The sequence below is a fragment of the Condylura cristata genome, unplaced genomic scaffold (genome assembly GCF_000260355.1).
Source record: "Condylura cristata isolate star-nosed mole 26May11 unplaced genomic scaffold, ConCri1.0 scaffold00038, whole genome shotgun sequence".
NCBI lineage: Eukaryota > Metazoa > Chordata > Mammalia > Eulipotyphla > Talpidae > Condylura > Condylura cristata.
Window position 1 is genome coordinate 3,862,490 of NW_004567139.1, and position 14,937 is coordinate 3,877,426.

The 14,937-nt window shown below is 47.8% G+C and overlaps 1 protein-coding gene across 1 annotated transcript in view; it reads right to left on the reverse strand.

The window, feature by feature from the left end:
- LOC105854408 overlaps positions 1 to 14,937 on the reverse strand; it is a 108,435-nt gene that overhangs the window by 73,125 nt on the left and 20,373 nt on the right. The window lies entirely within an intron of this gene.

Sequence of the window (14,937 nt, forward strand, 5' to 3'; positions counted from 1 at the left end):
GTCAGCTCCCTCGATGACCAGAGTCAGACAGGAGCAGGAAGTGAGGTGCTTCTGTGCTGCTGAGCGCTGCGTCTGTGCTTTGTTGGATGTTCTGCTGTCTAAGGGCTCAGGGAGCAGTGTGTGACTTTTTTGTGGTTCACAGAACTACAGATACACGAAGTGGCAACATCTCTGTTGGGTTGAATTTTTGTCCTGAAACCCAAGGAAATTGAATGGGCCAACCAGATTCGAGAGCCAATCCCAAGAAAGTGGTCAACAACATCAAAATAACGTTGGCCCGGCAGGGAGCCTTAGATGAACAGCAGCTGTGAACGACCTTCCCTGATATTGGATGGGAACCTGCAGTTTTCTTTGCACCATCCCAAATTAAAAAAACAAACAAACAAACAAACAAAAAACAGCATCATTTTCTTTTATGACTTCCAACTTGGTTTCCGAAGTTGTGGTTTCTAGAGCCTCCGTTCACTTAGGAGAATTCTCTGGTTTTGTGTGAGGCAGCTGAGCTGGTGGTGGGGCCGTGGCGCTGACCACCTCTAGCATGTGTTGGCCCATGAAGAAAATCTACACTGGACACATGTATGATAGATTTCCACAGAGCCCTACTCAAGGACTGAGATTGTTTCATCCAGACCAGAGAGATGCAAATGACCACGGCCCACGGGACCAATTCAGCCAGGCCTTCTCAAAACAAAGCAGGCCATCAAGTGACCACTGGGGAACCGGATACCCAGCACATCCTGGCACTTAACTTGTACCCATAAAACACTGACCAGAAGAGCATTCCTTTTCAAAGGCCTCAAGTCAAGGAACCCGCAGGGAGCTGACCAGATTTCCATCTGTTTCCAGTTAAATGTGTTTATCTTTGCATCTCTCTCCCCAGCTCAGCATAATCAGTTAGAGAATATCTTCTGTGATCGTAACTGAAAGCACATTTTTATAAGTTGAACTGGCTGTTTGATTTCACACACCAGGCAGTGACATTTCCTTTTCCGCATTGAAACTGATGGGTGAGCTTTATTGGAGCTTGGGTCTGATGTCGTGGACCACTGATTTTTATTGTTCTTTCTTATGTCCCAGGCTCTGTGTTATGTGTTAGGGGTGCAGCAGGACAGTACGTGTGGAAGTAAAGCAACTGTATTTTTGTGCTTGGTGACAGAAAGGGGTTGGGGGGGCCTTAGGAGTGTGTGTGTGTGGAGAGAGAGAGAGAGAGAGAGAGAAACTGTCAGGAATGCTCTTTTGTACGAGGTGATCAGAGAAGGCTCTTTGGGCAAAAGAATTAGAAAATGGGACCAGAAGATTAGACCAGAGATTAGAATTATCATTCAAATAGAAACTAAAAGGATGGATTTCTGGGCAGAGAAAATAAATGCAAAGGCTTTGAGACAGTCAAGGGCTTGGACTCTCCAAGGAAGAGAAAACAAACTAGTGTGGTTAGTAGAACAGACAAGTGACCTCAGCTGAAGATGGAGCAAAAGGCCGGGGCCAGGCCAGCAGGACCTCATGGACATGTTGAGGACTTGACATTTCATTCTAGAAGTGATGGGAAGAAGGGCCATGCTCTATGTTCCATGAGGATCAGGCTGGAGGACAGACTGGAGAGGGGAGGGGAAGCAAGCTGGGTGATGTGCAGGGTAGACCCACGAACACGGAGCAGGGTGGGGCACTCTGTGGGTAGACCTGACAGGACTCATGAGGCGCTGGTGAGGGGGCATCAGGGGAAAGGAGAGCTGGAGTGGCCTGAGTAACAGTGTGGGTGCTGGCGCTACGTACAGACACAGGCAAGCCAGGGAAGGAAGGACAGCTTTTCTGGAAGGTGGGAAGCAGAAATGGCGTTGAGCATATTCATGGGCGAGACCTGTTCCTAAGCTCCAGGAAGAAACCAAGCTGTCTCTTGGCAATCAAGTCTCCTGAAAGGACATGCTTTAATATCTTATTTTGCTAAAACTTTAGGAGTATTGATAGAAACAGTTGGAAGAACGTGCAAGGGGGGTTGAGACAACTCAGTTTGGGAAATGAGCAATGACTCAAGGATTGGCGATAGCTCAAGAGCATGACGGGCATATGGGTTTTCTGTATGATCATGGGCTTTTTCCTTTGCAACTTCTCTGCAAAGAATGCGAGGTGGTTGTGGGTGCAGGAACAACAGAGGGATGTGAGTGGGATGATGGAAATGTCTAGAAAGGAGGGCGAGAATCACATTCGGGAGAGAGGAAGGCTTTGCAGGTACATTGGCATCTGCTATTCGATGTCGTTCTTTGAGTCCCAGCAACGGAACTCGTTGCTAAAGCTACTCTTGAAAAACGACATTTTCCCTTAAATCAAATGTGAAAGAGCTTTGGAAAGTGCCTCTCAACTGTTTTACAGTCGGATGTCTGCCTTCCTATTAATTTTCAGCAGATTGTTTTCCCACCTGCCCACTTCCCTGGACACTCCTTCCTATGCTTTGTTTTGCTTATCTTGTTTTCTATTTGATGTTCTAAAGTTGTCTGTGGTTCTTTTCGGAAACACAATATTTGGATGGGTGGGAAGCAGGCAGCGATGTGAAACGCATTATCGAGCTTGTCTCTGGTTCTGACTTGGAAGGAGAGCCTGGCCCAGTGGTTTCCTGGGCTGTGTGGCTCAAATCTCTATTGTGTGGGCAAAGTTATCTGCTTCAGGCTGTGAAAGCTGGCAGTTTTGGAATCACAGAGGCCTGAGTTGAGTCCTGAGCTCAGCTGTCTTGTTTTGTATCTTCAGGATTGTGACTTAATATCTTTGAGTCAGTGTTTTCACTGCCAGTTGTGCACAATGACACACATGTCGATTGCAGGGTGGTAGTGAGGTCAAGTGGTATGACCCATGGCAAGTGCTAGCGTGATACTTTGTTCTGGTAACCCCAAGCAGACTTTCATGTCATTACCATCAAACTTACTAACACAATGGCTGTGGTTTGCAGGAAGCAACATTCTTGGTTTGTATGCCAGTAGAATTTATTGATAAGGCAGAGGGGTATGGGGTAACTTTTCTCTGCTACAGGCTTGTGAAGGTCACAAACTGGAAGCTTCTGGTGTGTTTCACTTATCCATTTTTTTAGACTGAATGGCAATATGTCAATTGAGCAATTAAATTAAAAGGTGGGGATCTTTCTTATGCAGTGTGGATTACAAGCTGAGCTTGCAAAAGTACATCTGGCCACGTGCACCCCTTCCCGCAGTCCTGAACGGGACGATCACGTGACTTCCAAGCAGCGGAGGCTGAGACAGGATGTGTATTGTCCAGTCCTCCAGTGTCCTTCCCCAGTCCCCTAAGAGTGTGGGCTTATATGGACACTCGATTAGCTCAAATGATCTTGGACAAATTCTTGAAGTCTTAGTCTTGGTCTCCCCATCTGTGAAATGGCGATGATAATGTGCACCCTAGAATGGTCTTCGGAGGATTAAATACCATCGACAAATAGTGCTTGGCATTTAGAAAGAACTGAGGACTTGCAGTTGCTGTTACCACCGGGTCACTTTGCAAATGAGTGAAATACAGGTCTACAGAGTCACTCACCAAGGGGCAGATGGACACATGTTACAGGGATAGAACATCTTTTGAAAAGTACCAATTTTCTTTTTCCTCCACCCTTGTCCTTGAACTGCTCTCCTGTCTCCTTTCAGGTAAGGGCCATTGGTCTGGGCTTATGCTTCCTGTCATATGCATCCTCTGCTCTTCTCCGTTCGGGAGCTGATGGTTCAGAATTATATAAATAGGCTTCTTCAATTTTGGTGCTCAGTTCCCTTTGTCCAAAAGGCAGCCCCGGGAGGAGGTCAAAGAAGGAAGGATAATGATGTTGGTATGTGTTCCTCTGGCCCACTCAGAGTTCTTGAAGGGGCTGAATTGAACCGCAAAGATCCTAACTGAAGGGCTCTGGCTCTCTCCACATCTATGGTAACTTCTGCTCCCCATCATCAGGTCTTGAAGGAGAGGACATCATGCTGATTCTGTCCCCAGCCCTGGGACAGTGCACTGTATCCTGCAGCTCCCCTTGGCTCTCCCTGACCTTTGCAAATCCACTTTGATTTATCCTACGTACAGTAAGTCATCAGTAAGTAGTAAGTCATCAGTGTAGCTTGCAGTGACTTGGAGAAAATTAGGATTGTTAAGGCAAAAATAAAAAATAAAAACATAACAAATCAGAGTCCATTTTAAGGTCTTAGTCTCAAACAGCATTTAAAATACAAAGCAAGGCACAAGTCAGGTTTTGTGCAGAAAGAAACGAGTGCTCTAAATTCCTAGCAGTTCCCCTTATAGATAAAGAGCCCAGGTAGATTCAGTAGGGTCAAAGCCATCATGGAAGCTGGCAGAGGAAGTGATGCATGGGAAATTCGCAGTAGACAGGAAGAGGAAGTGGTGTTGCCACAGGAGATGAGAAAGTGATTCTGAGAGGGTAAAACTGCAATTTGGTCACCAAGAAGTGACTGCCTCTTCACCAGGAAACCCCACCCCCACCCCCTCCAGGCTTCAGCAGAATTGGGGCAGTGGGTGATGAGGCATTAAAATCCTCACCGGAACCCAAACTATTGGATGGAGTCAGCAGGTCTTGGCTCCCCCTGGCCTCCCTACCGTGTCTACCATGGTTGGTTTGGATGCTCAGGAACACCCAGGGGAGAGGGGTCCTCCCAGCCAGGGGTCCTGTGTGCTCTGGCAAAAGGACACCAAAGTGTTGGGAGCGCTGTGTCCTGGCACAGACCTGTGTTCAGGCAAGGGAATGAGGCCACAGAGCACAGCGACCTTAGGCTTTCGCAGCCAATGCCAGCAGGATGCCCACGAAGGCCAGTGCCATCAGCCATCTGAGTAAACATCAGCCCAGCACATTTAGGGAAAAGGCAGTCCAGAACTGGTGGCGCAGGGGCGCAGCCAGGCAGACATGCCTGCTTCCCTCTGAACTCAGTGGGGGAGTGACCCCTTGCAAAGAAGAAACAGCCTTTGAGTCCATGGATAATTTACCCAAATGAGGCTGAATTGATCTCCAAGTGAAATGCTACAAACAGGAACTGGGTAAGTTACTCTTAATTGGCAACTTTTACTTTCTGCTCCCACCAGGAGGAACTTGCTCTCTGGTGTGAGAGAAAGAAATGAGAACAAACTTCATTTACAGCTACCCCAGTGTCCTATGAGATTCGGAGGCTTCTCCTTGACAGCTCAGACAGATCCTTTACACGGGACCTTTGCTTTGAGCCCCTGAGTCACAGTGAGGTTGGTGAATGGATTTTACCTAAACAACCATTGCTTATGCTTACTGAAGGAAATGAATTACAGGAAATGAATTCAAGGAAATGAATACAGAAAGAAAAATAGACTCATTCCCTCTGCTCTATCCCAAGGATGTTCATTTTTTAAAAATATTTCCTGACCCAGGGAGTCAGACCATCTACCTAAGAGACATCATGTAGCTAACACCCAGCCGCTTGTCCCCATGACACAAGGGGGGAGAGGGACGCTGGTTACCTCACATCGTCATAGGACATCAAGCCTTTGTTTACTTACGAAAACTTCCAGTTAGTGAAATGGGACATTTTTAGGATGGTGATCGGGTTTGACGGTGTTGACAGAATGTCACGCTTTATTTCCTACTTCTCAGCCTTTGCCTCTATACAAAATCCCAGGATTCATGGGGATTCCTCGCCATCTTTTCTCTGGCATCCTAGACCCTGACTCGGGACAGGTAAGCTTCTTTGGAATGTGGACATTATGATGCTTCTGGAAGAATGTTGCCGATGAATTCCATGAGAGTTAGACATGGTTACAACTTCACTGAAATACTAACCCAGAAGGTAGAATTATGTACCTGGAGAAAAGCTGATGTTTCCCCTCAGACTCTTTGTTTAACAAAAAGAGAGAAAACAACAGACAAACTAAAATAGCACATTTCTCTTCTACTTAAAAATAGCTGTGTCAGTTGATCAGTAGGTTCATTAAATACTACTCTTCATGAAAACAGGTATCAAATGAGCTCCAAACGAGGTTTCCAAATAATCCCAGGTGCTGGGAGTGTCACACTTTCAAAAAATTATGAGCTCTCATTGAAGTTACTCTACAGTAACTTCATTAACTTAGAGAAGACTCAACCCAGTTCTTGAAAACGCATTAATTTCTTTACCCTACTAGATGCTTAGACATTCTCATTTAGTCATTCAATGAAAACATGTTGAGGACCAACTGAGCCAGGCATCATGCGTTCAGTCCAAAGTAGAAGTTTCATTATGCAATGGAACAAGTGAAAAGAACTGTTTTTCTTGAATTTCTCCTTCAAAAGTTTCCTGACAGTTTCCACTGACATGGGAGAGTTTCAATGCCAACATAGGAGGACTGAAGCATGAATGAAGTGACATTTGTAGTCACAAAAGACAAATTGTGCCCTTACTGTTAAAGACGACTGGATTCGAACCATCCATCAAGTACAGAATGAAAATGTGGAGCCACAAAGAGCTTATCTGAGGAAGAAAAAGCTCAGCAGAGCACAATTTCTGTGGTGCATTCTGGTGATCATACCCAAATGATTCTTTTTACAAGAGCATGTCCTAAAAGCCCTTCAAAAGGAAACAGTTTAAAAAATAACCAAGGTTTTGCTTGGATCTCCAAAGAGGTGAAGGATGTCATTGTTCAAATTGGAGCATCCTCGGTGAGATGGAGCTCCGGGGGACTGCAGATGCAAACAACTTTGGGGAAGAGAAAAAGCACCTAACAACTTCGGTAACTATCTCGGTGCTGAGAATGTTTGCGCTGATGTGTAAGTACTACAAGTGCCTGCAAGACTTTCTCATGCTGCTCCTTTCTAGAACGGGAGTGGGGTAAGGTGGGGGGTGGAGGGAGAAAAGCTATTTTAATTTTAATTTTATTTTTTTAAGATTATTTATTTATGCATGTAGAACTTGGATACAGGCTAGAGGTGCAGGGACTGTGAGAGGATTCACCAGAGACAGAGTGGGGAGCAGAACAGGCTGACTGCTGAGGGGAGCATCGGGCGGGTCAGGAGGGGTTTGCTGCGCCATGTGGGTCACCTCCAGGGTGGGGATCGAACTGGTGCTGAAGTGGTTTTAGCCTCTTAGCACAGTGCTTTAACCTACTCCGCCACCAGGGAGGGCCCTGAAAAGGGTATCTGCCCTTGGTTGTCCTGGCATTAGATGGCACCCACAAATACAGATGTGCACACACAGCCTGCTACATGGGTCCGAAGTGGGTTAAAACTCACCCGTGGTCTTTAAGAGAGAATTAAGAAAAGGTCAGCTCCTTGGACACAGAGGGACTACTCAGACGTAGAACCACCAGTCCCCCATACTGTCTCCAAGGAAGTTCCGGGGCCTCTTCCATCTGAAGGCTGTACGTTTCTGAGGGTCAAGTCGAAAGAGCCTGCAGGGCCACCAGCACAGGGCAGGTCCTTATGGATCTGGGAAGACAGAGAAAGGAGCGTCCGGAGCCCTCAGTGGCCTTTTCAGGCTTTCCTGCTCTTTCTAAGCCAATTGCTGCGAGGCAAGCCCGCAGGCTGGCAAGGCTGGGGAGGAGAGGCATTGGGGGGCTAGGTCCCCCAGCCCCCAGTGAATCGGTGTGCTTTCCTCTGGGCTCTCTCTGGTGTCATCTCACAGTCCTGCCTCTCTGTAGTCGCTGGCCGTCTCGTAACTAACCACTGTAGCTGTTCTCGGTCCCAGCCATGCCCCCTTCCAGCCTCATCTTCCAGGCCCAGGTGCGCTCACTCACGCATGCCCACACCATACTCCACGTGTCCACCATCAGGTATGTGTGCCCCAGGCCGGGCTCCCCAGCGCCTTCTGCATTCAAGCCCACAGTGATAGCCACAGAGGTGGTCTGAGCGTCTTCGTTTACACCCCAGAATCCAACGCACCTTATGACCTTCCCATGGGAGGAGGGGGATTCTGCTGATGCTGAGATTTGGAATTTAATGACCCCCTTGAATCTGCCCAGTCCTCACCATGATCACAGCGAGGGTAAAAATACCAGCATGAGTGCTGTAATTAGCATCGTAGGCCTTTTCCTTTACAAAAGAGATTCATGGGCATTTTCCTATTCGGCCCCATCAACAATTCTGTGTGAGGAATTACAGTTATTTCCATTCCTGAAGTGGGAGAGGTTGGAGTGAGAGAGACAGGAGACTCATGCTTGTCCCACTGCAGAGCTTCTTAGTGGAGGGACGAGGCTGGGAGCCCCAGTCTCCCTAAACATTGGGGATAATGTCAAGTTACCTCATTGTTTCTGAGCCAATGTAACAGACGTGTGGCGGCAAAGACTGACTACCTCAGCCTATCTGGGTTGCTATGGCCAATACCATGAACGGGGTGGCTGATGAATAACGACATTTTTCCTTCATTTCTCACAGGTCTGGAGGCTGCGTCGTCCTAGGTCAAGACGCTGGCCCATTAGGTGTCTGATGAGAGTCTGCTTCTTTGTTCATAAGTGACTGTGTTTCTGCTTTGATCTCACAGGATGGAGGGAACTAGTGCACTTCCCGCATCGTCTTTTATAAGGTCACGGACCCCTTCATGAATGCCTTCCTCCCCATGGCTCCGTCTCTTAATACATCCTACTGGGTGCTGGGATTTTACATAGGAATTTTGGGGTCGATGGGAACACAGGCATTCAGTCTATCACACAGATGTTCATAAAAATAAACATGCCCGGGCCCTCCCTGATGGCGCAGCGGGTTAAAGCACAGCACTGAGAATCTAAAGCCGCTTCTGCATGAGTTCGATTCCCGCCTGCCCCGGAGGTGACCACATGGCGTGGCAGACCTCTCCTGGCCCGCCTGCTGCTCCCCTCAGCATGGTACTTCGACATTCGGCCTGTTCTGCTCCCCACTCTGTCTCTGGTGAAGCCTCTCACCGCCCCTGAGCCTCTGGCCTGTACCCCAGTTCTGTATGCACAAATAAATAAATCTTAAAAAAAAAAAAAACATGCCCAATATTGAAAATAGGAATTTTAAGTAAATGCCTAGGTGAAAATGTAAAGGCAATGCTTTGTTTTTACGAAAGCAACCCTAAATCCTTAGGGGTTACTACACAGGCCTTATTTTCCTGCTAGTCTGATAGGAAATTGGCTGGTGGCAAAGCTTCACAGCAGAATGGGTTAATTCTTTAAGGACAGGTTTGCCAGATTTGGGGCCACGCTGAAACATCGCCAAGTAGTATCACTTGAGAATTCTGGGGCTCGTCACACGTAACAGGGGAAATCTGCTGACTTACTCCATGCATTAAGATGATCGTGCAGCAAGAAGCTAATAAGAATCTCTCATATAAAATGACATTCCCCAAAATTATATAAAACAGTGACTATAGATGATCATGGACAAGACAGCCTCTTCGCAGAAAAGAAAGGGTCCTCCCCTCCCCCTAGTATCTGCGGTCACCACTGTTAATGTACATAGGAGGGAAGCCAGCAGGGGTCTGCCCAGCCTCCGCTGGTTCAGCATCTCGCCCTCGGGAGAACATGCCCTTCCAGCCTGCTCCACGTTCCACCCCAAAATGTCTCCATCAAAACTGGTGGTGGCAAAGTGCCAGAGCGGGCCAGTGCCCTACAGCTACCGAATGTGGAGATCTCCTCCTTTCCCAGAACAGTAGGCACCACCCCTGGGAATGTTCTGGAAAGAACCATAGAGAAAGACACTGAGTTGTGTTCTACGGAGGAGAGGTCACTGCTGCCCATGAACTGGGCTGACACAGGGAGCTCCATACTCAAAAACCAGCTTTAAGAAATCCAAGTGCAGGGCCCTCCCTAGTGGCGCAGGGGATAAAGCCCAGCACTACGAAGCTGTCTGCAGTCACCGCGGCACAAGTTGGATCCCCGGCCAGGGAGGTGACCCACATGGCGCGGCAGACCTCTCCTGTCTCCCCACTGCTCCCCTCAGCAGTGTACTTTGTCGATCTGCCTGTTGAGCTCTCCACTCTGTCTCTGGCGAATCCTCTCACCCCCACACCTCTGGCCTGCACCCCAGTTCTTGTATGCGTAAATAAGTAAATTTTAACAACAACAACAAAAGAAACCCAAATCTGAAGTCTGCTGGCCCCTGCCTGTCTCTCCAGTAGAGAATGTGCACCCCACATCCACCCCAGATGGCTTCTGGGCTTTTCTTCCCTGGGCCCTAATGACTAGGTGCGCAGACACAGTGAGCAGTGTCTCCTCTCACCAGTGATCCTGCGGTCCTTGCCCCACCCCCTTACTCACTCATTCTCCCCTGAACGCACTCTTGGAATTACTGTATTTTTCTCCTCTGTGCTGATTACATATGTGTTGCTCTTGTCTCTTATACACCCGCTCTGAAGGCTGGGGATGGGCCTTTTCTCCACTTTCCGTTCCCTGGAGTGTCTGTCTGCAGGACTTCATGCCTGAGGGGACAGGGGCAGGCTCTTCACCACTGCCCAAACTCTTGGTGCTCTCTGGGAGCTGGTGGATGAAACGGTTAGGCCTCGATGTGACAGCCAGTTCAACACCACCCACAGTTTTTTGCCTCCTTCTTGGATTGGAGCGCCAGAAGACAGTCTCTGTCCCAGAGCCTTTCAGGCCACAGTGTAGTGGTTTTCAGCCTTGCTGCTAACACACTCTGGTGGGTCCAATTAGTTGTGAAATGTGTCATCAGTAATCTGTTACTCATAATAAAGTACCGAATGGGATGACTTATTCAATTGGAGTGGATTCAGTCATTTTCATAATAATCTCGTATTTTTTCTAGTATTACATATGAATGGGAAACTGTGGTTTTCCACTTGTGTTTCCTTCTGATGTGCACGCCTCACCCACCGACACAGCGGGGGTGTTTCTTTTCAGCTGGAACAGGAGATGGGGAGTGGTGTGTGGTCAACCTGTCCGCCAGCCTGGCCCTCATGTCTTCTCACCAACGCAGCGAAGCAAGTCATTAGGGATGACATTATTACTAATACTCTGTCCATGGAAGACAGGGATAACTTCTTATGAGGAAGGAAAGAGAATGAGGATCATTCTTGGGCAGCACAGAGCAGGTTGTAGACGAAGTAGGGAAAAATCTTGAAAGGCTACAAATGGTAAATAGAGGTGTTTAGACTATTGTGTATACAATAAAGAGCCACGTGCATCTGGATGTTTCTATGGAACAGGCACAGGGAACAGTTCTTGAGGAGTTCCTGAGTGGACTTAGATATTGTTATCTGCTTTTTAGGGTTTTAAAAACAGTATTTAAACAGAGGTTAAGAGTGCTGGCCATACAACCCGTTAGCTTGGGAGGAAAAACTGGCTCTATCATGTTGGGCTATAGAGCCGGGAGCACTGTGCCTCAGTGTCCTCATCTGTAACACGTGTTAACAAAAGTGCTGATTTCATGGATTTGTTACTAAGCGTGAAATGGTTCAAACATAAGTGCCAAGTATGAGTGAGCTAAGACGCAACAGCACAGAACAAACCTCAGTCACTGCCAGCCTCTCCCACACGACTGTGGTGTTCCCACCTTCGCCAAGTGACGGGAGGACGTTCTCTGGCTGCTTCCTGGTGATGTGTGGGTGGAGTCTGACACTTCCTAATGAGTCAGCTCGCATTTGTTGAGTGATCCTCTCAGTCACTGAGCTGTGTTCTTTGAAGGACACAGAGAGGTATGTTGTGGAGACCACCCTCAAGTGTGTTCACTGCAACAAGAAAAACAAGACATTCCAGGCAGGAACAGCTAATCTACAGCAAGATAAACCTGGGCCAGTTTACTGTGGTGACATCTGCGCCCACCTGGAGAGCATGCGGCGCATTTCCTCACGAGTTAGGCGAAGGAAGAGACAGTGTATGGTCTGCAGTGCTTCGGGAAATCATCAAGAGTCCAGAAGGGACTTGGTCTGAGGATTTCACCTTGGGCAGGCATTAGATGTCTTCAGAAGATGATGAGGCGCTGTGGATGTCTCTTTCAGGGCATCTTTCCAGACGGTGGCCTGACTCTTTGGACTAGTTCAGCTACCCTCAGCAGGTAGTCTTAGGTGTTTTCTAAATTTTCTCAAGCTTCAGCGTGTGCTGGTGTAGCTTACGCTTTCTTCATCCTTAAGTGACCTCCCAGCCACTAGGATGGTTCTCTGTGTAATTGTGCATTCAAGAAACGATCCTCCTCCAATTCCATAATTATAAATATGCCCCTCACAGTATCTCTTAGAGACAGATTAATCTGCACACACAAATCTTTGCAGGTTTTGAGAATAATATTTTTTCTCTGCTCAAATCCTCTTTTTCCCTGTCAGTTGGTCAGAGAGCCACTGATGGCCTAGAATAAATTTCCATTCACTCCACATCTGTTAAAGAAAAATATAAGCCTGAGAAGATTTGCAAAATAAGTTCCACTAACTTGGCCAAAGGCCGCTGGGGTGGAGGGGGCTTAGTGGTGAGCAGGGGAAAAGAAAAGCAGAAGAGGATGTCATTTGTTCTTTTTTTTTTTTTTTCAATAACAAAGACCAGGAAGCCCAATAACAGAGAAATGGAACTGAGAAATGAGTGATTGTCAAGACATCATTATTATTATTTTTTTAAAGAAGACATGACAATCAATCCTGTTAGCCTTTTTTTTAGTCCTGGGCCCTTTGGTTATTGACAGACTCTGCTACTGCTATGAGGACCATCTCCCAGTCTTGCTCAAGGAACCTTCACCATGTGTCTCCCACTGCAAGAAATCCTGGCAATTTCTTGTTCATGGCTCCTCTTATTTGTATGCATATCATTTCCTTTGCATGGGATAAATGACATGGAGGGAAGAGGGCTGCTTTACGTGAACAAGGCCTCAGGTGTGAGTAAATGCTGAGGGCCTAGCCAGCAGAACCAGGAGGAAAAGGTACCCATGCGGGACAAGGATTGTTGAGAGAGCAGCAGAGAGCAGTGGGAGACACATGGTGAAGGTTCCTTGAGCAAGACTGGGAGATGGTCCTCATAGCAGTAGCAGAGTCTGTCAATAACCAAAGGGCCCAGGACTGAAAAAAAGGCTAACAATGACGGGAGAAATAGGGACCAGTGGTTCAAGAACCAGGACTCTGCTTATAGGTTCTCTAATGCGGTTGTTGGTTAATTTTATGTATGAATTTGGCTGGGCTCTGCTGACGAGGTTTGGTCAAACATTCTTGTGGATGTTTCTGTGAGGTTGTTTTGGGGTGAGCAAATATTCACACGGGTGACTGAATACAGCAGACTGCCCTCCAGCGTGTGGGTGGGCCTCACCCAATCAGTTGATGGCTGAGCAGAACCAAAGGCTGAGCAATCTGGAGCGAGATGAAATTCTACCCCCTACACTCTTCCAGTTTACCGGAACTTGGACTTGAACTTCAACTTTTTCTTGAGTGTCCAATCTGCCTTCTTCCCCCATTAGATTTTGGACTTGCCAAGCCTTTGTAAGAGCATAAGCCAAATTGTTAAAATAAATCAACCCATCGATCTCTTTCTTAATATAGCTGTGTATATGTGGATATAGGTATGTCTATAACTACATATAAAACTGTAACTATCTATGACTGTAACAGTGTCTCTAGCTATATAGTGCACACACACCCGCCCATGTATATGTCCTACTGGCGCTGTTTCTCTCGAGAGCCCTAATACCGAGGTGTGCAGTGGGTAGTCTCTGCATATCTCATATCCTCCTTAAGGCACTATTCAAGGCCACCTCGGTGCTCCCCCATGGCAGAGCTAATACTCACATCCAAGTCTGTCTTCAAATACATTTCTGCTCACCAAAATAGGAGCCTAGGTAAGGGCTTCTGAACAACTGAACACGAAGTCACTGGCTTCCCCGTGTGAGGTTCTAACGGAACCTATGGGGGCACCTACTGGAGACTAAGTGTCTGGGCTGAGCGCTTCCTGTTCTGCGCTCTGTGAAACCCAACCGGCCGAGGAAGCCCTGTCTAGGATCCTTGCCAGCTCAGATTGGCTGGACTCAGGGTCGCTGATCCCTGAATCCTTCAGTTACCCTGAAGAGGCATGAGGTTTCGTCCATCAGAAGCAAGTTCTGCTGGGGAGTCCATAATCCAGGCCACAGCCTGCCAAAGAGAGACTCTGCTTTTCTGGGCCTTCTCATTATTTCCTGACATCAGCCCCCCACTTGTTTCTGCCTCCTCCCCTTGATCTAACTGTGGGACTTGGAAAGCACAAGGAGGAAGGAGGTAAATTCAGTGCGTGCAAAACAGGAGAGGGGAACGGACTGAAGGCAGACACAGCTCTTCCTTCCTGACTTCCCTGCGTTGGACCATGCGGTAGAAGACAGGAGAAGGATTTCTCAGGATTCTTTTCTGCCTCTTGGCTGTTTGAGTTGCAGGATGGCAAAGCTAGAGTGGATTTTTCCAAGTTGCTTTGGGCAGCAAGGTGTCACACGCCTGAGTTCTCCACTTCTTGAAACTGGGCCAACTGCTTGGCAGCCAGTGGCTGAGGAATGTGCAGGTGCCAGTGGGTGTGTGGAGGCATAAACCCACCACCCCAGCTGGCTCTCTGCTCACTTGGGCTCTGGGACAAAGAAGAGGGGAAGGCAAGGGCATGGACTTCATCTCCACTGGTCTTTCAATGACAATGATCTTTGAAATATTCAGCACACTGAAAGTTGTATATCTCAGGGAGTATTAAACACACCAAGCCCTGGGGGCCTACCCGGGGATGCAAGAGCTACTGGCCGCCATTACAGCAATAACTCGATCCCTGGACAGGGAGTGACCCATCTGGCGCAGCAGACCTCTCCTGTCTCCCCGTTGCTCCCCTCAGCAGTGTATCTCAGTAGATCCACCTGCTCTGCTACCATCTCTGTCTCTGGTGAATCCTCTTGCCCCCACACCTCTGGCCTGCACCCCAGCTCTTGTGTGCATAAACAAATCAACCTTTAAAAAAGAATATCGAGGGCCCTCCCTGGTGGCGCAGCAGATTAAAGCACAGCACTGAGAAGCTAAAGCCACTTCCACATGAGTTCGATTCCCACCTGCCCCGGAGGTGACCACATGG